A 27,588-nucleotide genomic window follows, 5' to 3' on the forward strand; every position below is an offset into this window, starting at 1 on the left:
CCCTTACATTGGGGGTCAGTGGGAAGAATGTACCTTACATTGGTGATCAGTGGGAAGAATGTCCCTAACATTGGTGGTCAGTGGGAAGAATGTCCCTTACATTGGAGGTCAGTGGGAAGAATGTCCCTTACATTGGGGGTCAGTGGGAAGAATGTCCCTTACATTGGTGGTCAGTGGGAAGAATGTCCCTTACATTGGTGATCAGTGGGAAGAATGTCCCTTACATTGGTGGTCAGTGGGAAGAATGTCCCTTACATTGGTGATCAGTGGGAAGAATGCCCCTTACATTGGAGGTCAGTGGGAAGAATGTCCCTTACATTGGGGGTCAGTGGGAAGAATGCCCCTTACATTGGTGATCAGTGGGAAGAATGCCCCTTACATTGGAGGTCAGTGGGAAGAATGTCCCTTACATTGGTGATCAGTGGGAAGAATGTCCCTTACATTGGGGGTCAGTGGGAAGAATGTCCCTTACATTGGGGATCAGTGGGAAGAATGTCCCTTACATTGGGGGTCAGTGGGAAGAATGTCCCTTACATTGGTGATCAGTGGGAAGAATGTCCCTTACATTGGGGGTCAGTGGGAAGAATGCCCCTTACATTGGTGATCAGTGGGAAGAATGTCCCTTACATTGGGGGTCAGTGGGAAGAATGTCCCTTCCATTGGTGGTCAGTGGGAAGAATGTCCCTTACATTGGAGGTCAGTGGGAAGAATGTCCCTTACATTGGGGATCAGTGGGAAGAATGTCCCTTACATTGGGGATCAGTGGGAAGAATGTCCCTTACATTGGGGGTCAGTGGGAAGAATGCCCCTTACATTGGGGGTCAGTGGGAAGAATGCCCCTTACATTGGTGATCAGTGGGAAGAATGCCCCTTACATTGGAGGTCAGTGGGAAGAATGTCCCTTACATTGGTGATCAGTGGGAAGAATGCCCCTTACATTGGAGGTCAGTGGGAAGAATGTCCCTTACATTGGAGGTCAGTGGGAAGAATGTCCCTTACATTGGTGATCAGTGGGAAGAATGTCCCTTACATTGGGGGTCAGTGGGAAGAATGTCCCTTACATTGGAGGTCAGTGGGAAGAATGTCCCTTACATTGGGGATCAGTGGGAAGAATGTCCCTTACATTGGGGGTCAGTGGGAAGAATGTCCCTTACATTGGTGATCAGTGGGAAGAATGTCCCTTACATTGGGGGTCAGTGGGAAGAATGCCCCTTACATTGGTGATCAGTGGGAAGAATGTCCCTTACATTGGGGGTCAGTGGGAAGAATGTCCCTTACATTGGTGATCAGTGGGAAGAATGTCCCTTACATTGGCGGTCAGCGGGAAGAATGCTCCTTACATTGGTGATCAGTGGGAAGAATGTCTCTTACATTGGGGGTCAGTGGGAAGAATGTCCCTTACATTGGGGGTCAGTGGGAAGAATGTCCCTTACATTGGTGATCAGTGGGAAGAATGTCCCTTACATTGGTGGTCAGTGGGAAGAATGTCCCTTACATTGGAGGTCAGCGGGAAGAATGTCCCTTACATTGGTGATCAGTGGGAAGAATGCCCCTTACATTGGGGGTCAGTGGGAAGAATGTCCCTTACATTGGTGGCCAGTGGGAAGAATGTCCCTTACATTGGGGGTCAGTGGGAAGAATGTCCCTTACATTGGGGGTCAGTGGGGAGAATTCCACCCTTTGTATTTCTGATTCAGCATGGTGTTGTACTGGTTAAAGCTGTTTACAATGTCTTTTGCTAGCAGGGTGCCCAGGGGCTAATGAAGGGTCAACTGTTTTCGGGACTCCCGGTAAGTCATAACTCTGCCCCCTTTGGCTGGGCTATTAACTCAAGGGGAGGCGACTGTTGAGGGTCCTTGCATGGGAAAGTTTATGTAGGGATCAGGGGCGGACTGACCATTTGGATACTCAGGCACTGCCCGAGGGTCCGGGGTCAGTAGGGGGCCCCATGAGATGCCCCTGGTACCTTTTTCATAGGCTTTTTTGAGTTTGGGCAAGGACACAGGGGCCCCATGATCCCCTATTGCCCGGGTGCCCCATGAGTTGTCAGTCCGCCCCTGGTAGGGATGCAGAAAGATGTAACGTTGTTCTGTGGCCTCCCTTTTGTGGGCACCCGGTCGGGAAGCTCCGAGTTGAGCGGCCTGACTTAGGAGGATTCGGTACCGGGAGACCGTTCTGTTTGACTGTAAATCTGCACAACTTTTCGAGAGGATGCCTGGTCTGACGTTCTCAAGAAAAGGGGTGCGTGCAAGTCGAAGAAAAGAGCACGGCTTATATTGGGGATGAAGAGGGGTTCAGGAAGAAACTAACATGCGGTGAAGTCTTAGAAAGTAAAGGCTACACTGCTATTGGCATGAGTAACCGGAGAAGAGACGGGTCCTAACTCATCTAGCCAGTAGACCTCTCCACAGGTAACCTCAGGAGAAATACAGGCTGCTCTGGAAAAAGACGGTGCGGTTGTTTCAAGGATCACATTATGATACTTGAACAAAAATGAGCTGCATGGTCGAGTTACAAAGAAAAACCCCCACAGGTAACCTCAGGAGAAATACAGGCTGCTCTGGAAAAAGACGGTGCGGTTGTTTCAAGGATCACATTATGATGATACTTGAACAAAAATGAGCTGCATGGTCGAGTTACAAAGAAAAACCCCACGGGTAACCTCAGGAGAAATACAGGCTGCTCTGGAAAAAGACGGTGCGGTTGTTTCAAGGAGCACATTATGATGATACTTGAACAAAAATGAGCTGCATGGTCGAGTTACAAAGAAAACCCCCACAGGTAACCTCAGGAGAAATACAGGCTGCTCTGGAAAAGGACAGTGTGGTTGTTTCAAGGAGCACAATACGATAATTGAACAAAAATGAGCTGCATGGTCGAGTTACAAAGAAAAACCCCCACAGGTAACCTCAGGAGAAATACAGGCTGCTCTGGAAAAGGACAGTGTGGTTGTTTCAAGGAGCACATTATGATGATACTTGAACAAAAATGAGCTGCATGGTCGAGTTACAAAGAAAACCCCCACAGGTAACCTCAGGAGAAATACAGGCTGCTCTGGAAAAATACGGTGCGGTTGTTCCAAGGAGCACAATACGATAATTGAACAAAAATGAACTGCATGGTCGAGTTACAAAGAAAAACCCCCACAGGTAACCTCAGGAGAAATACAGGCTGCTCTGGAAAAAGACGGTGCGGTTGTTTCAAGGAGCACATTATGATGATACTTGAACAAAAATGAGCTGCATGGTCGAGTTACAAAGAAAAACCCCACGGGTGACCTCAGGAGAAATACAGGCTGCTCTGGAAAAGGACGGTGTGGTTGTTTCAAGGAGCACAATATGACGATACTTGAACAAAAATGAGCTGCATGGTCGAGTTACAAAGAAAACCCCCACAGGTAACCTCAGGAGAAATACAGGCTGCTCTGGAAAAAGACGGTGCGGTTGTTTCAAGGAGCACATTATGATGATACTTGAACAAAAATGAGCTGCATGGTCGAGTTACAAAAAGAAAACCCCCACAGGTAACCTCAGGAGAAATACAGGCTGCTCTGGAAAAGGACAGTGTGGTTGTTTCAAGGAGCACAATACGATACTTGAACAAAAATGAGCTGCATGGCCGAGTTGCCAGAAAGAAGCCTCTACTGCACCAATGCCACAAGAAAGCCCGGTTACAATATGCCCGACATCACCTTGACACACCTCACTGGGATTATTTTGTTGCATCAAATTAAATGGCTTCCTATGACCACTATCCTTCCATAAAAGTCGAACGTTTTTCGGCATGATCAGTCATATTTTCAATATCAATACCAAATTTTCGACATTTCTTCCAGGGGGTGCAAACTTTTGAGTACAACTATATCTAGCCTGGATGTCATTGGAGAAAAAGAGGATCCTGAGCAGTATAGAAACTGGGGTATGGAGTTCGTTGTTCTGCATGCTTCGAAGGGAGGAGTACCGCCTCAATGCTGAATTCACATGGCCGCGATCTCCGCCTGCTTGTCCAGGCATTAGCGAGCGTAGTTCACAGTGTCCCCGATCGGGAGCGTTAAACCCCGCCCACACCCTTGCTGGAACTATGCCGGCATCATCACATGGAAGGTCAATCAGCCACAAGGAACCCCCTAACAACGTCTGGAGGAGCCCCACGGTTCAGAGGAGAATGGCTGGCACAAGTCTAGTCGCTGCATACAAGGGTGGCTCCATAGGATGCTGCAGGAGAAAGGAGCCACCCTGATATGGGAAGCCTGGGGCAGCGGTCATGGAACAGAGACAAGGAACAAAAGATAAGGAAGCTGCACTGATCAAATCTGCTGCCGAAAATGCTTAGAAAATAAAGGTTTACAATCATTTTAGGCTTTTTTATGATATAGAGCAGGGGTCTTCGAAGTGCGGCCCTGGGGCCGGATGTGGCCCTTTGCCGGCCTTTATCTGGCCCTTGAGGTACTGTTCCTCCCAATTATACGACACACTACTCTGCCAACTGATACCAACAATGGGGTACCATTTCTCTTATTAACACCAATAATGGGGCACTATTCATCCCAATGACACCAATGATGGGGAACTATTCCTCCCACTGACACCAATGATGGGGAACTATTCCTCCCACTGACACCAATGATGGGACACTATTCCTCCCACTGATACCAATGATGGGGCACTATTCCTCCCACTGACACTAATGATGGGACACTATTCCTCCCACTGACACCAATAATGGGGCACTATTCCTCCCAATGACACCAATGATGGGGCACTATTCCTCCCACTGACACCAATGATGGGGCACTATTCCTCCCACTGACACCAATGATGGGGCACTATTCCTCCACTGATATAAATGATGGGGCCCTATTCCTCCCAATGACACCCATGATGAGGCACTATTCCTCCCACTGATACCAATGATGAGGCACTATTCCTCCCAATGACACCAATGATGGGGCACTATTCCTCCCAATGACACCAATGATGGGGCACTATTCCTCCCACTGACACCAATGATGGGGCACTATTCCTCCCACTGACACCAATGATGGGGCACTATTCCTCCCACTGATATAAATGATGGGGCCCTATTCCTCCCAATGACACCCATGATGAGGCACTATTCCTCCCACTGATACCAATGATGAGGCACTATTCCTCCCAATGACACCAATGATGGGGCACTATTCCTCCCAATGACACCAATGATGGGGCACTATTCCTCCCACTGACACCAATGATGGGGCACTATTCCTCCCACTGACACCAATGATGGGGCACTATTCCTCCCACTGACACCAATGATGGGGCACTATTCCTCCCACTGATATAAATGATGGGGCCCTATTCCTCCCACTGACACCAATGATGAGGCACTATTCCTCCCAATGACACCAATGATGGGGCACTATTCCTCCCACTGATGGGGCACTTTTCCTCCCAATATCACCAATAATGGGGCACTATTCCTCCCACTGACACCAATGATGGGGCACTCTTCCTCCCACTGACACCAATGATGGGGAACTATTCCTCCCAATGACACCAATGATGAGGAACTATTCCTCCCACTGACACCAGTGATGGGGAACTATTCCTCCTACTGATACCAATGATGGGACACTATTCCTCCCACTGACACCAATGATGGGGCACTATTCCTCCCACTGACACCAATGATGGGGCACTATTCCTCCCACTGATATAAATGATGGGGCCCTATTCCTCCCAATGACACCCATAATTGGGCACTATTCCTCCCACTGATGGGGCACTTTTCCTCCCAATATCACCAATAATGGGGCACTATTCCTCCCAATGACACCAATAATGGGGCACTCTTCCTCCCACTGACACCAATGATGGGGAACTATTCCTCCCAATGACACCAATGATGAGGAACTATTCCTCCCACTGACACCAATGGTGGGGCACTATTCCTCCCACTGATATAAATGATGGGGCCCTATTCCTCCCAATGACACCCATAATTGGGCACTATTCCTCCCACTGATGGGGCACTTTCCCTCCCAATATCACCAATAATGGGGAACTATTCCTCCCAATGACATCAATAATGGGGCACTATTCCTCCCACTGACACCAATGATGGGGAACTATTCCTCCCACTGACACCAATGATGGGGCATTATTCCTCCCACTGACACCAATGATGGGGCACTATTCCTCCCACTGACACCAATGATGGGGCACTATTCCTCCTACTGACACCAATGATGGGGCACTATTCCTCCCACTGACACCAATGATGGGACACTATTCCTCCCACTGACACCAATGATGGGACACTATTCCTCCCACTGACACCAATGATGGGACACTATTCCTCCCACTGACACCAATGATGGGGCACTATTCCTCCTACTGACACCAATGATGGGGCACTATTCCTCCCACTGACACCAATGATGGGACACTATTCCTCCCCCCACTGACACCAATGATGGGGCACTATTCCTCCTACTGACACCAATGAGGGGACACTATTCCTACCACTGACACCAATGATGGGACACTATTCCTCCCACTGATACCAATGATGGGGCACTATTCCTCCCACTGATACCAATGATGGGGCACTATTCCTCCCACTGACACCAATGATGGGGCACTATTCCTCCCACTGACACCAATGATGGGGCACTATTCCTCCCACTGACACCAATGATGGGGCACTATTCCTCCCACTGATATCAATGATGGGGCACTATTCCTCCCACTGACACCAATGATGGGGCACTATTCCTCCCACTGACACCCATGATGGGGCACTATTCCTCCCACTGATACCAATGATGGGGCACTATTCCTCCCACTGATACCAATGATGGGGCACTATTCCTCCCACTGACACCAATGATGGGGCACTATTCCTCCCACTGACACCAATGATGGGGCACTATTCTTCCCACAGACACCAATGATGGGGCACTATTCCTCCCACTGACACCAATGATGGGGCACTATTCTTCCCACTGATACCAATGATGGGGCACTATTCCTCCCACTGACACCAATGATGGGGCACTATTCCTCCCACTGATATCAATGATGGGGCACTATTCCTCCCACTGACACCAATGATGGGGCACTATTCCTCCCACTGACACCCATGATGGGGCATTATTCCTCCCACTGATACCAATGATGGGGCACTATTCCTCCCACTGACACCAATGATGGGGCACTATTCCTCCCACTGACACCAATGATGGGGCACTATTCCTCCCACTGACACCAATGATGGGGCACTATTCCTCCCACTGACACCAATGATGAGGCACTATTCCTCCCACTGACACCAATGATGGGGCACTATTCCTCCCCCTAATACCAAATGTAGAAATGTTTACTCCCACTGATACCAGGACAATTTCCACTATTGCTGGCCACAGTCCGGCCCCCCCTAAAGTTTGAAATACAATAAACTGGCCCTTTATTTAGAAGGTTTGGAGACCCTGCTATAGAACATCGAAGTATACATTCACCGGCCACTTTATTAGGTCCACCTGTTCAATTGCTCGGTAACACAAATTGCTAATCAGCCAATCACATGGCAGCAACTCAATGCATTTAGGCATCTAGACGTGGTGAAGACAACTTGCTGAAGTTCAAACCAAACATCAGAATGGGGAAGAAAAGGGGATTTAAGTGACTATGACCAAGGAATGGTTGTTGGTGCCAGATGGGCTGAGTATTTCCAACACTGCTGATCTCCTGGGATTCTCCCTCACAACCATCTCTAGGGTTTACAGAGAATGGTCCGAAAAAGAGAAAATATCCAGCGAGCTGCAGTTGTGTTCATCTCTACGCCTAGATGCCTTTGCTTTGAAGTTCCTCCGGCGGGATTCTCTGCTTTTTGTACCTTCGTCCCCCCTGATGATACGCCGCCCTTCTGGCGTCTAGGGAGAGCGCCTGGAGAACATCAAAAGCACCGGTCGGGGCAGTTATGATCAAAGCCTAGTTCAACTCTGAGTGTCAATCAGCAAAATGGGTTTCTTTTGTAGAGTTGAGAGCCTGAAGGTCAACGTGGAAACCCCTCCAGCCTTCCCTTCAGGCTTGCACAGGTGTAGCGGCTCCTCCCCTTCAGTCTTGCACAGGTGTACCGGCTCCTCCCCTTCAGGCTTGCACAGGTGTACCAGCTCCTCCCCTTCAGTCTTGCTCAGGTGTACCGGCTCCACCCCTTCAGTCTTGCACAGGTGTACCTGCTCCTTCCCTTCAGTCTTGTACAGGTGTACCGGCTCCTCCCCTTCAGTCTTGCACAGGTGTACCGGCTCCACCCCTTCAGTCTTGCACAGGTGTACCTGCTCCTTCCCTTCAGGCTTGCACAGGTGTACTGGCTCCTCCCCTTCAGTCTTGCACAGGTGTACCGGCTCCTCCCCTTCAGTCTTGCTCAGGTGTACCGGCTCCACCCCTTCAGTCTTGCTCAGGTGTACCGGCTCCTCCCCTTCAGTCTTGCACAGGTGTTCCGGCTCCTCCCCTTCAGGCTTGCACAGGTGTTCCGGCCCCTCCCCTTCAGTCTTGCACAGGTGTACCGGCTCCTCCCCTTCAGGCTTGCACAGGTGTACCGGCTCCTCCCCTTAAGTCTTGCACAGGTGTACCTGCTCCTCCCCTTCAGTCTTACACAGGTGTACCGGCTCCTCCCCTTCAGTCTTACACAGGTGTACCAGCTCCTCCCCTTCAGTCTTACACAAGTGTACCGGCTCCTCCCCTACAGTCTTGCACAGGTGTACCAGCTCCTCCCCTTCAGTCTTGCACAGGTGTACCTGCTCCTCCCCTTCAGTCTTGCACAGGTGTACCGGCTCCTCCCCTTCAGTCTTGCACAGGTGTACCGGCTCCTCCCCTTCAGTCTTGCACAGGTGTACCGGCTCCTCCCCTGGACTGAAAGAGCTTCCTCTGATGTCACTGCACACTGTGAGCTTCTCTTCTATTGTTCAGTAGAAGCTGCAGCAAGCCAGATAGAGCTCCGCCTCCTTTTCTGGCTGTAGGACGCCCAGCTTCATCCTGCACTTTCCTCCCCAGCCGAACTGTCCCTGCCCCCCCCCTTCCCTTTTTGTTGGATTTCAGTTCTTACAAATCGTGGAGGCTCAGCATCACATGTGGGGTGATACCAAGGCCTACCTAAGAACACCCACTTTGGCAGACCCACCCATCCAGGCATTTTGATCTTTGTATGACTCCTCCCAGGAGCCCACCCACTAGGACAGATGTTGCAACGTTTTTAAGAAGCGATATACTGCACCCTGCTGGCCCCTCCCACCAGCCACGTTTGCATAGAGAAGAACAGAGACCCAGTGACATCACTGGGTCTAAAAAACCCCCCAAAAAGCGGAAGATTTCATTGAAACATTTCATTATGTTGATGGGGGGGCTTCAAATCCAAAGTTCTGGCAAAATGCTCAATACGCGGCGGAAATCCATGGGAGGGAGCGGTTTCATCTCCCAGAAGAGTTGTGTTTCTGTCCATCCGGTCCTGAGATTTACATAGCCCCGCCACATACCACAACCCTGTCTGGCAGAGATGGGGGACAGTGGTGTCAGAATAGCTATAGCAGCCCACATGGCTGCTATGGGACCGGGGATAGGAGGAATGGGGGGAGGGGGCCTTCAGGGAGGCTATTAAGGAAAACCAAACCGTGAAGCTTCCAGGCAAACCTCGGGGTCGCTTAGTCCAGGGGCTCTCAGTCTTCGTGGGACCGGGGCCCGATTAACGCTTTCAAAACCCTCCATTCCCCAACAGTTAAAAAAGAAAATGATACTCATACTATAAAATAATGGGAATGCAAGAGAATAGGCCCCAGATCATTGGTGTCAGTGGGTGTGTGGCCCCTAGGGCAGAATATCTCCCCAGATCACTGGTGTCAGTGGGTGTGTGGCCCCTAGGGGAGAATATCTCCCCAGATCATTGGTGTCAGTGGGTGTGTGGCCCCTAGGGGAGAATATCTCCCCAGATCATTGGTGTCAGTGGGCTAGAGGCCCCTAGGGGAGAATATCTCCCCAGATCATTGGTGTCAGTGGGTGTGTGGCCCCTAGGGGAGAATATCTCCCCAGATCATTGGTGTCAGTGGGCTAGGGGCCGTAGGGGAGAATATCTCCCCATATCATTGGTGTCAGTGGGTGTGTGGCCCCCAGGAGAGAATATCTCCCCATATCATTGGTGTCAGTGGGCTTGTGGCCCCCAGGAGAGAATATCTTCCCCGATCATTGTGGTTAGTGGGCTTGTGGCCCCTAGAGGAGAATATCTCCCCAAATAATTGGTGTTAGTGAGCTTGTGGCCCCCTAGGAGAGAATAGTTCCCCAAATAATTGGTGTTAGTGAGCTTGTGGCCCCCTAGGAGAGAATAGTTCCCCAAATAATAGTGTCAGTGGGCTTGTGGCCCCTAGGGGAGAATATCTCCCCACATCATTGGTGTTAGTGGGCTTGTGGCCCCCTAGGAGAGAATAGTTCCCCAAATAATGGTTTCAGTGGGCTTGTGGCCCCCCAAGAAAGAATATCTACCTAAATAATGGTGTCAGGGGGCTTGTGGCCCCTAGGGGAGAATATCTTTCTAAATAATGGTGTCAGTGGGCTTATTGCATCTAGGGGAAATGGCTCCTCAATCCATTGGTGTCGGTATGATTGTGGCCCCCAGGAGAAAACAGCTCCACAATTCATTGGTGTCACTGGGATTGTGGACCCCAGGGGAGAATAGCTCCCCAAATTAATGATGTCAGTGGGATTGTGGCCCCTGTGGGAAAATGGCTCCCCAAATCATTTAGTATCAGTGAGATTGCAGTCCCCAGGGCATTGGTGTCATTGGGAATGTGACCCCTGGGAAAAACAGACCCTAGATTCATTGGTGTCAGTTGGATGACGGCTGCAAGGGGGAGATTAGCCCCTCATATCATTGGAATCAATGGGAAAGTGTCCCCCCAGGGCAGAAAGTGTCCCCCCAGGGCAGAAAAGCCCCCCATTACTATCAATGGTATAATGGCCCTGAAGGGAAAACAGACCCAAATTTCATTGGGGTCAGTGGGATTTTGGCCCTCAGGGGAGAGTGGCCTCTCAAATTATTGATGTCAGTGGAATAGTGGCCCCCAGGGGATCTGAGTCCCTCATTTCATTGTTGTCAGTGGGATTGTGTCCCCCAGGGAAGAATAGCCCCTCATATCATTGGCATCAGTGGGACAGCACCTCCCAGGAGAAAGTGGCCTCTCAGATCACTGGTATCAATTGAATAGTGTTCCTCAGGGGACAATGGCCCTCATATCTCTGGTGTGAGTGGGATATTGCCCCCCATGGCTGACTGACCCCCCATATCACTGGTTTCAGTGGCGGTACTCCCTTAGGACAGGAGCCAGATGAGGATAGCGCACTGCCTGCCAGTACTTCTAATGGCATCTCTCCAGACCAGGGGCAGACTGACCATTTGGAAACTCGGGCACTGCCCGAGGGCCCGGGGTCAGTAGGGGGCCCCATGAGATGCCCCTGGTAGGCTTATTTGAGCTTGGGCAAGGACACAGGGGCCCCATGATCCCCTATTGCCCGGGGGCCCCATGAGTTGTCAGTCCGCCCCTGCTCCAGACACAGCAGCACCACAATTATTTCAGATCTGTTGGGTGTAGATCAGCCAGGGTGCTCTCATTCATAAAAAGTAGTAGTGGTACCCCAGCTTTTTAGGTGACTTTGCAGGTGTGGAGGGTCCATCAGAGGATCCTTCAGTCCTCCAAAGGACCAGTCCAAGCCTGGCATGACAGCAGCAGTAGTACAAGTCACAGCATGGCGAGAGTGGGGAAATGACCAGTGGGCAATGACAAGTTGGCCGAGTCACAGATCCCTGTGTGCAGGAAGTAGCATTTGTTTGTTTTTTATGTAGATTTTCATTCCCGATCCAAGAGTTTCTCCTCTGCTATATCCCTGTATGTCCAATGCATTCCTGATCCCAGAGTTTCTCCTCTGCTATAATCCTGTATGTCCAATGCAGTCCCAATTTTTGAGTTTCTATCTGCTATAATCCTGTATGCCCAATGCAGTCCCAATCCCAGAGTTTCTCCTCTGCTATAATCCCTGTATGTCCAATGCAATCCCAATTCCAGAGTTTCTCCTCTGCTATATCCCTGTATGTCTAATGCATTCCCAATCCTAAAGTTTCTCCTCTGCTATATCCCTGTATGTCCAATGCAGTCCCAAAACCAGATTTTCTCCACTGCTATAAATCTGTATGCCCAATGCAGTCCCAATTTTTGAGTTTCTGTCTGCTATAATCCTGTATGCCCAATGCAGTCCCAATCCCAGAATTTCTCCACTGCTATAATCCTGTATGTCCAATGCAATCCCAATTTTTGAGTTTCTCCTCTGCTATAACTCTGTATGCCCAATGCAGTCCCAATCCCAGAGTTTCTCTTCTGCTATAACCCTGTATGTCTAATGCAGCCCCAATCCCAAAGTTTCTCCTTTACTATAATCCTGTATGTCTAATGCAGTCCCAATTTTTGAGTTTCTATCTGCTATAATCCTGTATGCCCAATGCAGTCCCAATCCCAGAGTTTCTCTTCTGCTATAACCCTGTATGTCTAATGCAGTCCCAATCCCAAAGTTTCTCCTTTACTATAATCCTGTATGTCTAATGCAGTCCCAATCCCAGAGTTTCTCCTCTGCTTTAAATCTGTATGCCCAATGCAGTCCCAATCCCAGAGTTTCTCCTCTGCTATAATTCTGTATGCCCAACGCAGTCCCGATCCCAGAGTTTCTCCTCTGCTATATCCTTGTATGTCTAATGCAATCCTCATCCCTGAGTTTCTGTCTGCTATAATCCTGTATGTCTAATGCAGTCCCAATCACAGAGTTTCTCCTCTGCTATAATTCTGTATGTCTATTGCAGTCCCAATTTTTGAGTTTCTATCTGCTACAACCCTGTATGCGCAATGCAGTCCCAATCCCAGAGTTTCTCCTCTGCTATATCCCTGTATGTCTAACGCATTCCTGATCCTAGTGTTTCTCCTCTACTATAATCTTGTATGTCTAATGCAGTCCCAATTTTTGACTTTCTATCTGCTACTACTCTGTATGCCCAATGCAGTCCCAATCCCAGAGTTTCTCCTCTGCTATATCCCTGTATGCCCAATGCAGTCCTGATCCCAGAGTCTCTCCTCTGCTATATCCCTGTATGTCTAATGCATTCCTGATCCCAGAGTTTCTCCTCTTCTATATCCCTGTATGTTTTATGCATTCCCGATCCCAGAGTTTCTCCTCTGCTATATCCCTGTATGTCTAATGCATTCCTGATCCCAGAGTTTCTCCTCTTCTATATCCCTGTATGTTTTATGCATTCCCGATCCCAGAGTTTCTCCTCTACTATAATCCTGTATATCTAATATTTGAGTTTCTATCTGCTATACCTCTATATGCCCAATGCAGCCCCAATCCCAGAGTTTCTCCTGATAGGACAGCTGAAGTATGTATTTCTTCAAACAAGTTTAAAGAAGTCTTACAGTGATAGAAAATTTGTGTACAAGAGGATTAACCGTCGTGTCATATCAAATATTATTATTGCTAATACAGCTCTAACCTTTATCCATAGCACAGCTCCCTAGTAATGTACTGACTATGCTGACAGCTCTCCTGCTGCCTGTCCTTGATTTAGACTTACTTTATATCAAGATCAGTGATATGTATTGTCACAATTGACAATGCCAGTTGCTGCAGAGTTAGCTGGGAGGCCCCATCACATTTTTTCTTTGACTGCTAATTGTTCGGATGAAATTTGACTATGGTGGCCTCTAGAGACTGGGGACTTGTAACATTAGATTGGTAGAGATCAGTTTCATTACAGCTCCTTTACAATGTTCCCAGTACTGGTTGTTAGGCACAATAAGTACCAAAAGCCACATGCCGCGCCTGTGCCGCAGGTTGGAAACCAGGGCTGTATGTGCTGCTTGCCTTCTCTTGGTTGGCACGCACACCAGCTGTTAGCGCCATGTCCCCTTTTTTATAAGATCTGAACGTTTTTTGTGGATAAGCATGTCAAATACCCCCTCCTGGCCTGGCTGTGATCTCCAAGGCCTTGACATTCCAAGTGGGCAAGAGAGTCATGGCCAGCTGTCCCTATAGAAGGGTCATTGCGGAGTACAGGGGGTTATTTCTATGCAGGGGGGATAGTAGGCAAAAAGGGTTAAGAAGCCAAGCAGAAGCTGTACTAACACATTCAGTAGAGGGGTCTGTGTACCAAAGGGCCAATAAGTAACAAAGAGCCACATGCAGCCCTTGGGATTTAGGTTGGGCTTCGGAGTGGTATGTGATGCTTGCCTTCAATGTTGGTGACAAAGACCATAACATTGGATGCCTACCTCTAAAATGGGCCGCAGTGATGCTTGCCTTCAGTGTTGGTGACAAAGGCCATAATAGCGGATGTCTGTCTCTGCCAAGGTCGCTATGTGCTGCTTGCCTTCAATGTTTGTGACTTAGGCCATAATGGTGGATGTCTATCTTTGCCAAGGGCTGTACGTGCTGCTTGCCTTCATTGTCAGTGACAAAGGCCATAACAGTTGATGCCTACCTCTGCCAAGGGCTGTAGTGTTGCTTGCCTTCAGTGTTGGTGACAAAGGCCATAATAGTGGATGCCTATCTCTGCCAAGGGCTGTAGTGATGCTTGCCTTTAATGTTGGTGACAAAGGCCATAATGGTGGATGCCTATCTCTACCAAGGGCTGAATATGCTGCTTGCCTTCGTTGGTGCTGACAATGGCCATAATAGGGGATGTCTGTCTCTGCCAAGGGCTGTATGTGCTGCTTGCCTTAGTTGGCGGTGACAAAGGCCATAATGGTGGATGACTACCTCTGCCATGGCTTGTGTATGCTGCATGCCTTCAATATTGGTGGCAAAGGTCGTACCAGAGGATGCCTATCTCTGCCGAGGGCTGTATGCGCTTTTTGCCTCAGTTGGCGGTGACAAAGGCCATAATAGTGGATGACTACCTCTGCCATGGCTTGTATATGCTGCTTGCCTTCAATATTGGTGGCAAAGGTCATAGCAGAGGATGCCTATCTCTACCAAGGGCTGTATGTGCTGCTTGCATTCATTGGTGGTAACAAAGGCCGTAATAGTGGATGCCTACCTCTGCCAAGGGCTATACCTGCTGCTTGTCTTCAGTGTTGGTGACAAAGACCATAGCAGTGGATGCCTACCTCTGCCAAGGGCTGTATGTTCTGCTTGCATTCATTGGTGGTAACAAAGGCCGTAATAGTGGATGCCTACCTCTGCCAAGGGCTATACCTGCTGCTTGCCTACAATGTTGGTGACAAAGGCCATAGCAGTGGATGCCTACCTCTGCCAAGGGCTATACCTGCTGCTTGTCTTCAATGTTGGTGACAAAGACCATAGCAGTGGATGCCTACCTCTGCCAAGGGCTATACCTGCTGCTTGTCTTCAACGTTGGTGACAAAGACCATAGCAGTGGATGCCTACCTCTGCCAAGGGCTGTATGTGGTGCTTGCCTTCATTGGTGGTAACAAAGGCCGTAATAGTGGATGCCTACCTCTGCCAAGGGCTATACCTGCTGCTTGCCTTCAGTGTTGGTGACAAAGGCCATAGCAGTGGATGCCTACCTCTGCCAAGGGCTATACGCGCTGCTTGCCTTCAATGTTGGTGACAAAGGCCATAGCAGTGGATGCCTACCTCTGCCAAGGGCTATACCTGCTGCTTGCCTTCAATGTTGGTGACAAAGGCCATAGCAGTGGATGCCTACCTCTGCCAAGGGCTATACCTGCTGCTTGCCTTCAATGTTGGTGACAAAGGCCATAGCAGTGGATGCCAACCTCTGCCAAGGGCTGTATATGCTGCTTGTCTTCACCGTCGGTGACAAAGTCCATAGCAAGCAATGAATACCTATCTCTGCTAAGTGCTGTCCATGCAGCTTGCCTTCATTATGGGTGACAAAGGCCGAAGCAGTGGATGCCTACCCCTTAAGTTCTCCTGTAGCATGCTTGGCACACAGACACATGCCAGCTGTCAGTGCCACGTCCCCTTTTTTATATGATCTGGATTCCTTTCTCGGAGAAACAAGTCCGACACCCCCCTGGCTTGGCTGCAATCTCCAAGGCCTTGCCATTCCAAGTGGGCATTAGAGTCAACAGCCCCCATAGGAGGGTCACCATAGAGCACAGGGGGCTATGTCGTGCAAGGGGTGGGGGGCTAATAAGCGGAGCAGAAGCTGCAGTAACACATTCAATCGAAAGGCCTGTGTCTCCGAGGAAGCTTTTATGTATCTGCAACAATAATACTGCCTAGACAATGGCCAGGCTTGGGACCATCATCACACACAAAGGAGGCCTAGAGCCTCTTCTGCCTCCTTACACATAGGTGCGGTAACCCTTTCACAGCCAGAAAGCCAGACCACCACCAAGGCCCTTTTGGTGGAGAAAGGGTGAAGGCTAGGGGCAGCAGACGGAAGCCCCCCGAGCTACCAATAAAGGTGTTTGACCAGACGGAGGATAGGATGGCGTTCTACCTGGTGTCCCCATTACTGTATGGCTACACCATCTCTCCTGCCATTTGTGGAGTGACAGACGGAATAAAGGATGGTAGACAAGACTGCTTGGGGATACGGAGAGTAGATGGAGAAAACGATGGAGAGTGGGGGGAGGGGTACCCAGGCATACACATCTTAGCCGTAGAGTGATCCGGTAACGATTAAGGAGGACTAGATGAGAGGTGGTCTACGAGGGATCTCATTAGACAGGAGACGGTGGAAGACAGACGGACACACAGATGGGGAAAAGCCTGTCCCTCTTGACCCCTTCCAGGTATGTGACAAGCAACGCAGGAAATGATCCCAGCCTTACCTGCTCGGCTGCTGGGCGTTAGCGGTGACCCAGCTGGAGATGGCACCAGGAAACGGTCTATTGGGGGTGCCCGTCTGATTTTTCCTTCCAGGCCACTCCAGCAAAAGGGAACCAGCCATCTTCTACATGGTGGGGAGGGGGAGGCAGGGAGCGAAGGATAGAGATGGAGAAGGGAGGGAGGATGGTTGGGGGGGGGGATGCTGATGGTGGGGAGGTATCCGCCTCTAGTTGCCATGGATACAGGAGCCGGATGACTTGTCGGCTCCGGATGTTCGCAGGGATACGGCTCCATCCCTCCCCTGGCATCATTCAGGAACCAGCACTGGGTCTCGGTACAGAGGACGCTCCATTAATCTGTCTCCTTCTCAGCCTCACCGGCCTGGACGTATCGGCTTTGGAAGCGGAAGTCTTTGATTCCACAGATTCATCATTCGCAAGTCGCCTTCCTAATGAGAGAAATGTCATTCATTACCTCTAAGTCCCCGCAGAGCATCCTACACCACCAGGAGTCCTGCAGAGCATCCCTGCTAATCTTTAATCCATTGAGTCCTCTCTGCCCGGCCAAAAACCAAGAAAAATGGGTATAGAGCCCTTCTGATCGCTCCTGCTGGACGGCCGGATGGAATATTGAACCGGGGACTTCGGATAGGTGTCCTTCAGACATGAAGGCATCCTATAGCATAGGTCATAAGGATATAGTGTGGGATGTGAGGATATAGCATGGGATGTGAGGATCTAGGATGGGATGTGAGGATCTAGGATGTGATGTGAGGATATAGGATGGGATGTGAGGATCCAGGATGGGATGTGAGGATCTAGGATGGGATGTGAGGATATAGGATGGGATGTGAGGATCTAGGATGGGATGTGAGGATCTAGGATGGGATGTGAGGGTATAGGATGGGATGTGAGGGTCTAGGATGGGATGTGAGGATATAGGATGGGATGTGAGGATCTAGGATGGGATGTGAGGATATAGGATGGGATGTGAGGATCTAGGATGGGATGTGAGGATCTAGGATGGGATGTGAGGGTATAGGATGGGATGTGAGGGTATAGGATGGGATGTGAGGATCTAGGATGGGATGTGAGGATATAGGATGGGATGTGAGGGTCTAGGATGGGATGTGAGGGTCTAGGATGGGATGTGAGGGTCTAGGATGGGATGTGAGGGTATAGGATGGGATGTGAGGGTATTGGATGGGATGTGAGGGTATAGGATGGGATGTGAGGGTATAGGATGGGATGTGAGGGTATAGGATGGGATGTGAGGATATAGGATGGGATGTGAGGATCTAGGATGGGATGTGAGGATATAGGATGGGATGTGAGGGCATGGGATGGGATGTGAGGATATAGGATGGGATGTGAGGGCATAGGATGGGATGTGAGGATAGAGGATGGGATGTGAGGGCATGGGATGGGATATGAGGGCATAGGATGGGATGTGAGGGCATAGGATGGGATGTGAGGGCATAGGATGGGATGTGAGGATATAGGATGGGATGTGAGGATATAGGATGGGATATGAGGATATAGGATGGGATGTGAGGATATAGGATGGGATGTGAGGATATAGGATGGGATGTGAGGATATAGGATGGGATGTGAGGATATAGGATGGGATGTGAGGGCATAGGATGGGATGTGAGGATATAGGATGGGATGTGAGGGTATAGGATGGGATGTGAGGGCATAGGATGGGATATGAGGATATAGGATGGGATGTGAGGGCATAGGATGGGATATGAGGATATAGGATGGGATATGAGGGTATAGGATGGGATATAAGGGTATAGGATGGGATATGAGGGTATAGGATGGGATATAAGGGTATAGGATGGGATATGAGGGTATAGGATGGGATATGAGGATATAGGATGGGATATGAGGATATAGGATGGGATATGAGGGTATAGGATGGGATGTTGGGATATAGGATGGGATATGAGGGTATAGGATGGGATGTCAGGATATAGCATGAGATATGAGGGTATAGGATGGGGTATAGGATGGGATATCAGGATCTGATTGGACAATCTCCCTAAAGATGACCACGCACTATACAATCTGATTGTGCAATCTCCTTAAACATGACCATACACTATACAATCTGATTGTGCCATCTCCTTTAGGTCTACCATCCACTATACAGCGAAAAGCCTGCCTGTTCAGATAGGAATTGAATATGTTGTTCATCCTTGTCGTCATATTACTCTAAAGGAGGAGTTGAAAAATCAGATTGTATAGTGTATGCTTCAATCTGGTTGCTGTTGTGATGAGGAGGGAGGGGCACAGGCACAACATTTCTCTTTCTGTAGAGCACCCTGAAGGCTCCCTCCCACCAGCATAGGGGTGGTCGGTCCATAGAGCACATTGGCACACTACTTTTTTATTTTTAAGAACTGGCAGCCGAAAACGTGGCTGTTACGTGTCTTCTTCGCCCTCAAAACGCCCCGTTATTTGCCTCACACGACCACCATAATGATATTCTATGACACGGTATATACAGATGAAACCTTTCCGTTTTTTATTCCATCCATTCTTTTAGACCAAATGACATCATCACTGGGTCTCTGTGCACCTCTAGCCAACTCAGGCAGATCATGGCTGGTGGGAGGGGTCCATTAGGGTGCTGTACATAGCTTCCTCAAAACACGGACATCCACCTATGAACATAAACACACGTGTTAAGGGGGGGGGCTACGAATGAAATCATGATTACACTACAGAGAATTGGGGTCAGTAATCCTTGGCCTGTTACCTCCCAGGTGACAACCTGCAGGAGCTGTTAAGGCGCCGCCTATGGAAAAGCACGTTTGTCGTCATTTTTGGGCGAGGGGGAGTGGCGCTGTCATTCAGTGAGCGGCAAGGGGCGCGGTTATGTTCAGTGGGAGGCGGGTCTTTTTTTTCCGTTCGGGTCGGTGTCCGCCATTCATCATCATTGGCATTGGATTTACTTCGGGGGAACATGTTTATTCATATATTTTTAATAAAGGACTTAGCAAAAAAATGGCATTTTTGGTTTTCTTTGACATTTTTTCGGGGGGGGGGGGGGGAATGAGTAGGGGTACTAGGTACACCCATACTCATTCACATGGAGGGGCGGCAGGATCTAGGGATCTTCCGATAGGCTAACCCCCGGCACCCCCACAAGCACCAGCCTGGGAAAGAGGTCCATGTCCTCATCAACATGGGGACAAGGTGCTTTGCCCCACCCATTATGAACGCACATGGCCTAGTATGGTTTGGGGGTGGGGGTGGTCAGTCGCTCCCCCCCTCTTTCTAGGCCTGTCAGGCTGCAATGCTTGGATAAGGGTCTGCTATGGATTTTGGGGGGGACCCCATGCCATTTTCGCTGTGGGGTTCCCCTCAAAATCCATACCAGACTGAAGAGCCTGGTATGGATTTTGGGGGAGGGGAATGCGTTTTTTTTTTTTGCGTGGGGCCCCCTTCAAAATCCATTGCAGACCAGTATGGATTTGAGGGGGACCCCCACATTTTTTATTTTATTCCCAGCTCTTTTGTTAAGATTCTGGGAATCCCCGCTGACCACAGGGATGACTCGTTGTTAGGATGCCGTTGGGTGCCGACTGCTTGACAACCGATGACTAATTGCTGCTGCTGACCGCAGGGATGACTTGTCGTTGCTAGGATGCCAGTGGGTGCCGACTTCTTGACAACCGATGACTCATTGCTGCTGACCACGGGGATGACTCATCCTTGTTAGGATGCCAGTGGGTGCCAGCTTCCTAGTAACCGATGACTCATTGATACTGCTGACCTCAGGGATGACTCGTTGTCGTTAGGATGCCGGTGGGTTCCGGCTTCTTGACAACCGATGACTCATTGCTGCTGCCGACCGCAGGGATGACTCGTCGTTAGGATGCTGGTGGGTGCTGGCTTCCTAACAACCGATGACTCATTGCTGCTGACTGCGGGGATGACTCATCGTCGTTAGGATGCCAGTGGGTGGCAGCTTCTTAACAACCGATGACTTATTCCTACTGCTGACCGCAGAGATGACTCATTAGGATGCCGGTGGGTGCCAGCTTCCTAGCAACCGATGACTCATTGATACTGCTGACCGCATGGATGACTCGTTGTCGTTAGGATGCCGGTGGGTGCCGGCTTCTTAACAACCGATGACTCATTGCTGCTGCTGACCGCAGCAATGACTCGTCGTTAGGATGCTGGTGGGTTCCGGCTTCCTAACATCCGATGACTCATTGCTGCTACTGACCGCAGGGATGACTCGTCGTCAATAGGATGCCGGTGGGTGCCAGCTTCTTAACAACCGATGACTCATTCCTGCTACTGACCGCAGGGATGACTCGTCGTTAGGATGCTGGTGGGTGCCGGCTTAACAACCGATGACTCATTCTTGCTGCCGACCGCAGGGATGACTCGTCGTTAGGATGCTGGTGGGTGCCGGCTCATAACAACCAACAAAAATCTCAGGAAAAAACACACTTCAATGTGTTTTGATGCGTTTTACTGCCGAAAAACAATGTCTACTTTTGTTGACTGCACTGGAACACACTGCACGGGTGTGAACCATGTCGTTGGAATCCATATTAAGCAATGTCCATGCGATTTTGATGCAGCATGCAGATTGAAAAACGCCCTGGGCTGCACGTGGCATGAGCCGGCCCTCAAATGATTTTTTTTTTTTAAAGTGTTCAAATATTATTAAAAGAGAAAAAATGCAAAAGAGCAAAATTATGCTCTGGCAGTGAAAGAGTTAAAGCAAGGCTGAAGGCCATGTCAATGGGCACCCTAACGGCGTGGAAGAGCCAAGGACCGCCCAGGAGGAGTTGCAACATCCTAGTTGCATTAGTAACAACCAATGCTTCACACAGGGGTGGACTGACCGAGGGCCCGGGGTCAGTAGGGGGCCCCATGAGATGCCCCTGGTACCTTTTTCATAGGCTTTTTTGAGTTTGGGCAAGGACACAGGGGCCCCATGATCCCCTACTGCCCGGGGGCCCCATGAGTTGTCAGTCCGCCCCTGGCTTCACATGTTGCCCAAGTATTGAAATACACCGAACGATCATTTGCAGCTCCCCGGCTGATGTGCGATGGAAGTGCGATCCTTCCCCCACTATAAAGTCACAGGTTGACTAGGCTTTCCGGCAAAGGTGTAAATCCTCGCAGAGTACCGGCGACTCTCAGGGCTTTCCTCCCCGAGTGTTCTGACACCTTTATAAATAAATCAGCATTTCCCGTCTGCTTCTATCATCTCACCCATACCTGCCACCGACATCATTATCGCTGAATGAGGAGAGAACATCGATACAAGGTAGTCATCCCTCTTCCCGGATTGTCCTGGTTTGATCTTTAGCTGGTGTGCCTCTGTGCAAAGAGGTAAAGAGAACGAAGCATGGAACCTCATGGCATCCAATATTTGTTCCAGTATACAGAAACGCACACAAGGAAGGACGTGCTATACGACAGAGAGGGGTGAATGGACTGTTGTTGGTTTCCCTATGGAAACATGTATTATTAGTATGAATTTGTCTGTGAAGGTTCTCATCTATCCAGGTCATGGTATATCTAGTAGCAGGTAGTCACTAGTGATGAGCAGGGGCGGACTGACCATTTGGAAACTCGGGCACTGCCCGAGGGCGCAGGGTCAGTAGGGGGCCCCATGAGATGCCCCTGGTACCTTTTTCATAGGCTTTTTTGAGTTTGGGCAAGGACACAGGGGCCCCATGATCCCCTATTGCCCGGGGGCCCCATGAGTTGTCAGTCCGCCCCTGGTGATAAGTCGAACACACCTAGGCTAAGTTTGGGGCGGTTTGGTCGAACATACACTATATTGCTTAAAGTATCAGGCCGCCTGCCTTTCCACGCACATGAACTTTAATGGCATCCCAGTCTTAGGGTTCAATATTGAGTTGGCCGGCCGTTCCACGCACATGACCTTTAATGGCCCCCCCAGTCTTAGTCCGTAGGGTTCAATATTGAGTTGGCCGGCCGTTCCACGCACATGACCTTTAATGGCCCCCCCAGTCTTAGTCCGTGGGGTTCAATATTGAGTTGGCCGGCCGTTCCACACGCATGACCTTTAACGGCCCCCCCAGTCTTAGTCCGTGGGGTTCAATATTGAGTTGGCCGGCCGTTCCACACGCATGACCTTTAATGGCCCCCCCAGTCTTAGTTCGTAGGGTTCAATATTGAGTTGGCCCCGCCCTTTGCAGCTATGACAGCTTCAACTCTTCTGGGAAGGCCGTCCACAAGGTTTAGGAGGGTGTCTATGGGAAGGTTGGACCATTCTTCCAGAAGCACATTTGTCAGGTCAGGCACTGATGTCGGGGGAGGAGGCCTGGCTCACAGTCTCCGCTGTAATTCATACCAAAGGTGTTCTATGGGGTTGAGGTCAGGACTCTGTGCAGGCCAGTCAAGTTCCTCCACCCCAAACTGGCTCCTCCATGTCTTTATGGACCTTGCTTTGTGCACTAGTGAGCAGTCATGTTGGAACAGGAAGGGGCCATCCCCAAACTCTTCCCACAAAGTTGGGAGCATGAAATTGTCCAAAATGTCATCTTAAGAGTTCTCTTCACTGGAACTAGGGGGCCAATCCCAACCCTTGAAAAACAACCCCACACTATAATCCCCCCTCCACCAAACTCTACACTTGGCACAATGCAATCAGGCAAGTACCGTTCTCCGGGCAACCACCAAACTCAGACATGTCCACTGGATTGCCAGACAGAGAAGCGTGATTGGTCACTCCAGAGAACACATCTCCACTGCTCTAGAGTCCAGTGGCAGCGTGCTTTACACCACGGCATCTGGTGCTTTGCCTTACACTTGGTGATGGAAGGCTTGGATGCAGCTGCTTGGCCATGGAAACCCATTCCATGAAGCTCTCTACGCACTGTTGTTGGGCTAATCTGAAGGCCACACCAAGTTTGGAGGTCTTTAGCTATTGACTCTGCAGACAGTTGGTGACTTCTGTGCGCTTCAGCATGCGCTGACCTCACTCTGTCATGTGACGCGGCCTACCGCTGAGTGGCTGAGTGGCTGTTGTTCCCAGTTGCTTCCACTTTGTTATAATCCCACTAACAGTTGAGCGTGGAATATTTAGTAGCCAGGAAATGTCACAGATGGACTTGTTGCACAGGTGGCCACCTATCACGGGACCACGCTTGGAGTCACTGAGCTCCTGAGAGCGACCCATTCTTTCACCAATGTTTGTAGAAGCAGTCTGCATGCCTAGGGGATGATTTTATACGCCTGTGTCCATGGAGGGGATTGGAACACCTGGATCACATGATTGGGAGGGCGGACCCACTACTTTTGGCAGTATAGCATATGAAAAGTTTGGATGCTGAATATGAACCCCATTGAAGTCCATGGGAGCTGAATCTGTCAAACTGACAGCCCCCCCCCCCCTTTAGAAAAAATCTTTGCCAGGCCCTTAATCCATGCGGTCTGGCAAATCCTGAAGCATATCAGGCCACGTGCCCTCAACATGGAATGAGGGGCCCATGTTGATAAAGACAAGGACCTCTTTCCCACAACCCTGGCCCTGTGTTTGTAGGGGGGTGCAGGGGGCCTTATTGGAATCTGGAAGCCCCATTTAAAGCAGATCCTCTGGGTTGCTGAGCATTTGAAATGTGCACAATGGACCACCCGTTAAGGGGGGATAAATAAAATGGGGGGGGGGGGCGGGCAGGCAAAGATCTGCTTTAAGATGAATGAGTGATAGTACCCCTACTCATTCAAAAAAAAAGTCAATCAGCTCTGCACACTAGCTCCGGGGCAGAAGATCTGACTCCCTCCTGGCACAGAGACACCGACTTCTCTCTCACCCAGTCCACATGGGGCCACGCACTGCACTCTGGGAGATGTAGCTCTCCATGGCCTGCATCTTCCTCTGGGTAGGGGCGGCCAGCACAGCTCCGAACAACACTTCCCAGAATGCAAGGGTTTGTATAGGGAAAACTTTATTCCAACAGCGGAAAACTTTCCAAAAGTTTGTGAGTTGCTCAGCAGAATGGCGGAGTGTGACTGGCGGGTCCCATGTCAGGGCGAAGTGGCTACATCCCAAATATCATAGAGAATAATGTACAGAACAGGGGGGGCATGGAGAGACCCCAGAAAAACAAGGAGAATGGAGGACTAGGGATATATAGAGTGTGCAGTGAGTATTTGGGAAATGCATAGTGTGTGTTGTGATTATAGGGGGTATATGGGGAATGCATGGAGTGTGCTTATATGAGATAATTTTCTACTGTTTTTAAAAATTTTGCAGGTTTTTTTTTTTTTGATGGGGGGTGGGGTGCAAGTAGCTGGTCTTGCCTAGGGCGCCAAATAGTCTAGCACCAGCCTTGCTACCAGAGTATCCATCACCTCTGCCATGTCACCCATTTCCTGACTGGCTGGCTGCTTAGCAAGTGACGCACATACAGTCAATATAGCCTCCTCTGGACAACTTTCTGCTCGTTAGACTCTGTACTGTACCATTGTAAGCCCTGTTCTTTGGTGCACCTTACATGCACCCATTGAGAGACTTCAGACCAGATATTTTAGATGAACGAAAAACTTTCACATAGGTAGTTAAAGGTAACAAACAGACAGTTCTTTCCTGTACAAAGTTCTCTAGTGCCCCTGAATAGTTCCCCATGAGGTTGTCAAAAGACTTGTTCTCAAGGCAAGAGTCTATAACAGGCAGTAAATCCATGAGAGGTAGCAATAATCCATAACAGGGTCCCGCGTAGGGTAGCACAAGTCCATAAAAGTCTAAAGGGTTCCAGACCAACCCTGACTAGGCTAACCCCCCCAAGGGGTGATTTAGGCCAACAGCTGAATGGCTACATTTTGGCTTCCCCTAGGCGACTTCAAGCGAAACTCACAGGGGATCAGTAAGCCCCTATTTATATGGTGTGACCTGCAGGGGACAGTGACCTTCCTGAAAAGAGTGAGGAAACCTGTCCTTCAGCGTTAACCCTTCATTCTCAGGAACCACCAGTTCAGCAGGTCAACCTAAGGACACAGTACAACAAATCTACATTGTAATATGCTTTGACAAATGAACATAGTTGACCCGACTAACCTCAGAACGTGAACATAGTAGAGGAGAACTGTTCAGAACCCTCTTAGGAGCCCTTGCTTACAAGTAGATATTAATCTTAATAGTCACTTTGTCAAGGGCCCGGTAGTTGATGGTGGGTCAAAGGAGTGATATTTTTTTACAAGAAGATAATACTCCTGAGAGGTAGAGGAATGGATGAACCTTTTCTTCAGGTTCTCACCAATGAGATGTCCAAACTCAATCAGACAATCATAGATGTGGTGAGGGTGAAGAGTATCTGCCCCTTCCTTATCGAAGACATTGAGGCAGTCATCGTATGTCCGGGGTATATTATTTTCTTTTCCACATCCATGAGGAGAAGGCTTCTGGGGTTAGACAGAGCTGGTAACAGTTGTATGAAGGGAAGGAGATTTACCCGAAGATCACTTAATGATTGGATTTCAGGGCATACCTAAAATGACAGAAAACTGGAATGATGGGATGATATCAAGACATACATTCTCTTGATGATCTGGAGAAATTGTGGTAAGAATTGAAAAAGTTTCTTGTTTGGTAGGCCCTCGCTTGAGCCATTGGCCAATTGAATAGGCAGTGACTGGGCCTTGGTGCGAAAAGGAATGTGGAGCTTTTGGGCTAAGGAAGAATCCAGAAAACAAGTGCAGGTGCCTGATTCCACAATGGTTACTGCTTCAGATGTTTTGTCAGGGCCCCTTAAGGCAAGGAAATATGAGCTGAGGACACTAATGGGACATAGGCAAGCTCAAGGGCATAGGAATTTTCCTTCCTGAACTGTTTTCCTGGACAGTCTACAGTCTTCCAAAGCAATTGGCTCAGAGCCCCACAGTAGAAACAAAGGTTTGTTTGTCAACCATGCTTATGTTCTTCTGAGGACAAGGAGGGTTGGGCTAGGCTCAACTGCTCGGGTCATTGGCCATTCTGAGGAGTCAAGGATACTGGAGCTGGTGAAGACACAGGTAGTAAATCACTGAGCACCTAGGTGGAGCAGTAGACCCCAATATTTTCCAGCTTGCATTCCTTCAGGTGGTAGCCAATCTTTGTAGCAAGATTGATTAGTTAATTCAAAATGTCAGCTGTATCGACTCTGGCTACCTCTTCTTTTAACTGCTCAGAAATGCCGAGGCAAACTCTGTGTGGCATTATTCCATTGGGTATCCATGCTCCTTTTATGGAAATCTTAAATGTATTCTTCCACAGGTCTCTGACCCTGATGGGGATTGCATACAGTGGAGTCAGCGGCTCAGTGTGCGTTGTCATACCATTTGGCCAGGTAGAAGTAGTCTCTTTGAACCTCTTGAGCTGAGATCTTGTCCAAGGGATCATCCAAGGTACGGTGTCTAAGCACCAGCCATTTTTCACCAGAGCTTCAGATGTCAGAGATGGGTTTTACAGTATGCTGGTACCAAGTCACATCCCTTAGGATTGCCGCACCAAGGGGTGAGCGGGAACATGAAGGCTACAGTGCAGAGACAGCAGACCCCAGCATAGTAAGGACAACTAAGGGTCAAGGCAGGCAGCTGGAAAAGGAGTGGTCTATATCTGGACACAGGGTTAAGCAGAGGTCAAAGCAAGCGGCAAGCAAGGGAGTGGTCTATGTGTGGGCAAAGGGTCAAGCAGAGGTTGATGCGAGGAGCAGACAATCGAGTGGTCTATGTCCCGGCAAAGAGTAAAGCAGAGGTTGAAGCGAGGGGAAGGC

At 49.5% G+C, this 27,588-nt stretch overlaps 1 protein-coding gene across 1 annotated transcript in view; it reads right to left on the reverse strand.

Annotated features, from left to right (window-relative positions):
* GPR173 (G protein-coupled receptor 173) overlaps positions 1 to 17,353 on the reverse strand; it is a 35,618-nt gene extending 18,265 nt beyond the window's left edge. Inside the window, exon 1 of the mRNA XM_089679613.1 lies at positions 16,832 to 17,353. The gene's annotated coding sequence lies outside the window, so the exon portion shown is untranslated. The remainder of the gene's footprint in view (positions 1 to 16,831) is intronic.
* Between the last annotated feature and the right edge of the window lie 10,235 nt (positions 17,354 to 27,588).

Source organism: Staurois parvus, unplaced genomic scaffold (genome assembly GCF_062004578.1).
Source record: "Staurois parvus isolate SC_StPar_1 unplaced genomic scaffold, SC_StPar_1.0 ptg000228l, whole genome shotgun sequence".
Classification (NCBI taxonomy): domain Eukaryota; kingdom Metazoa; phylum Chordata; class Amphibia; order Anura; family Ranidae; genus Staurois; species Staurois parvus.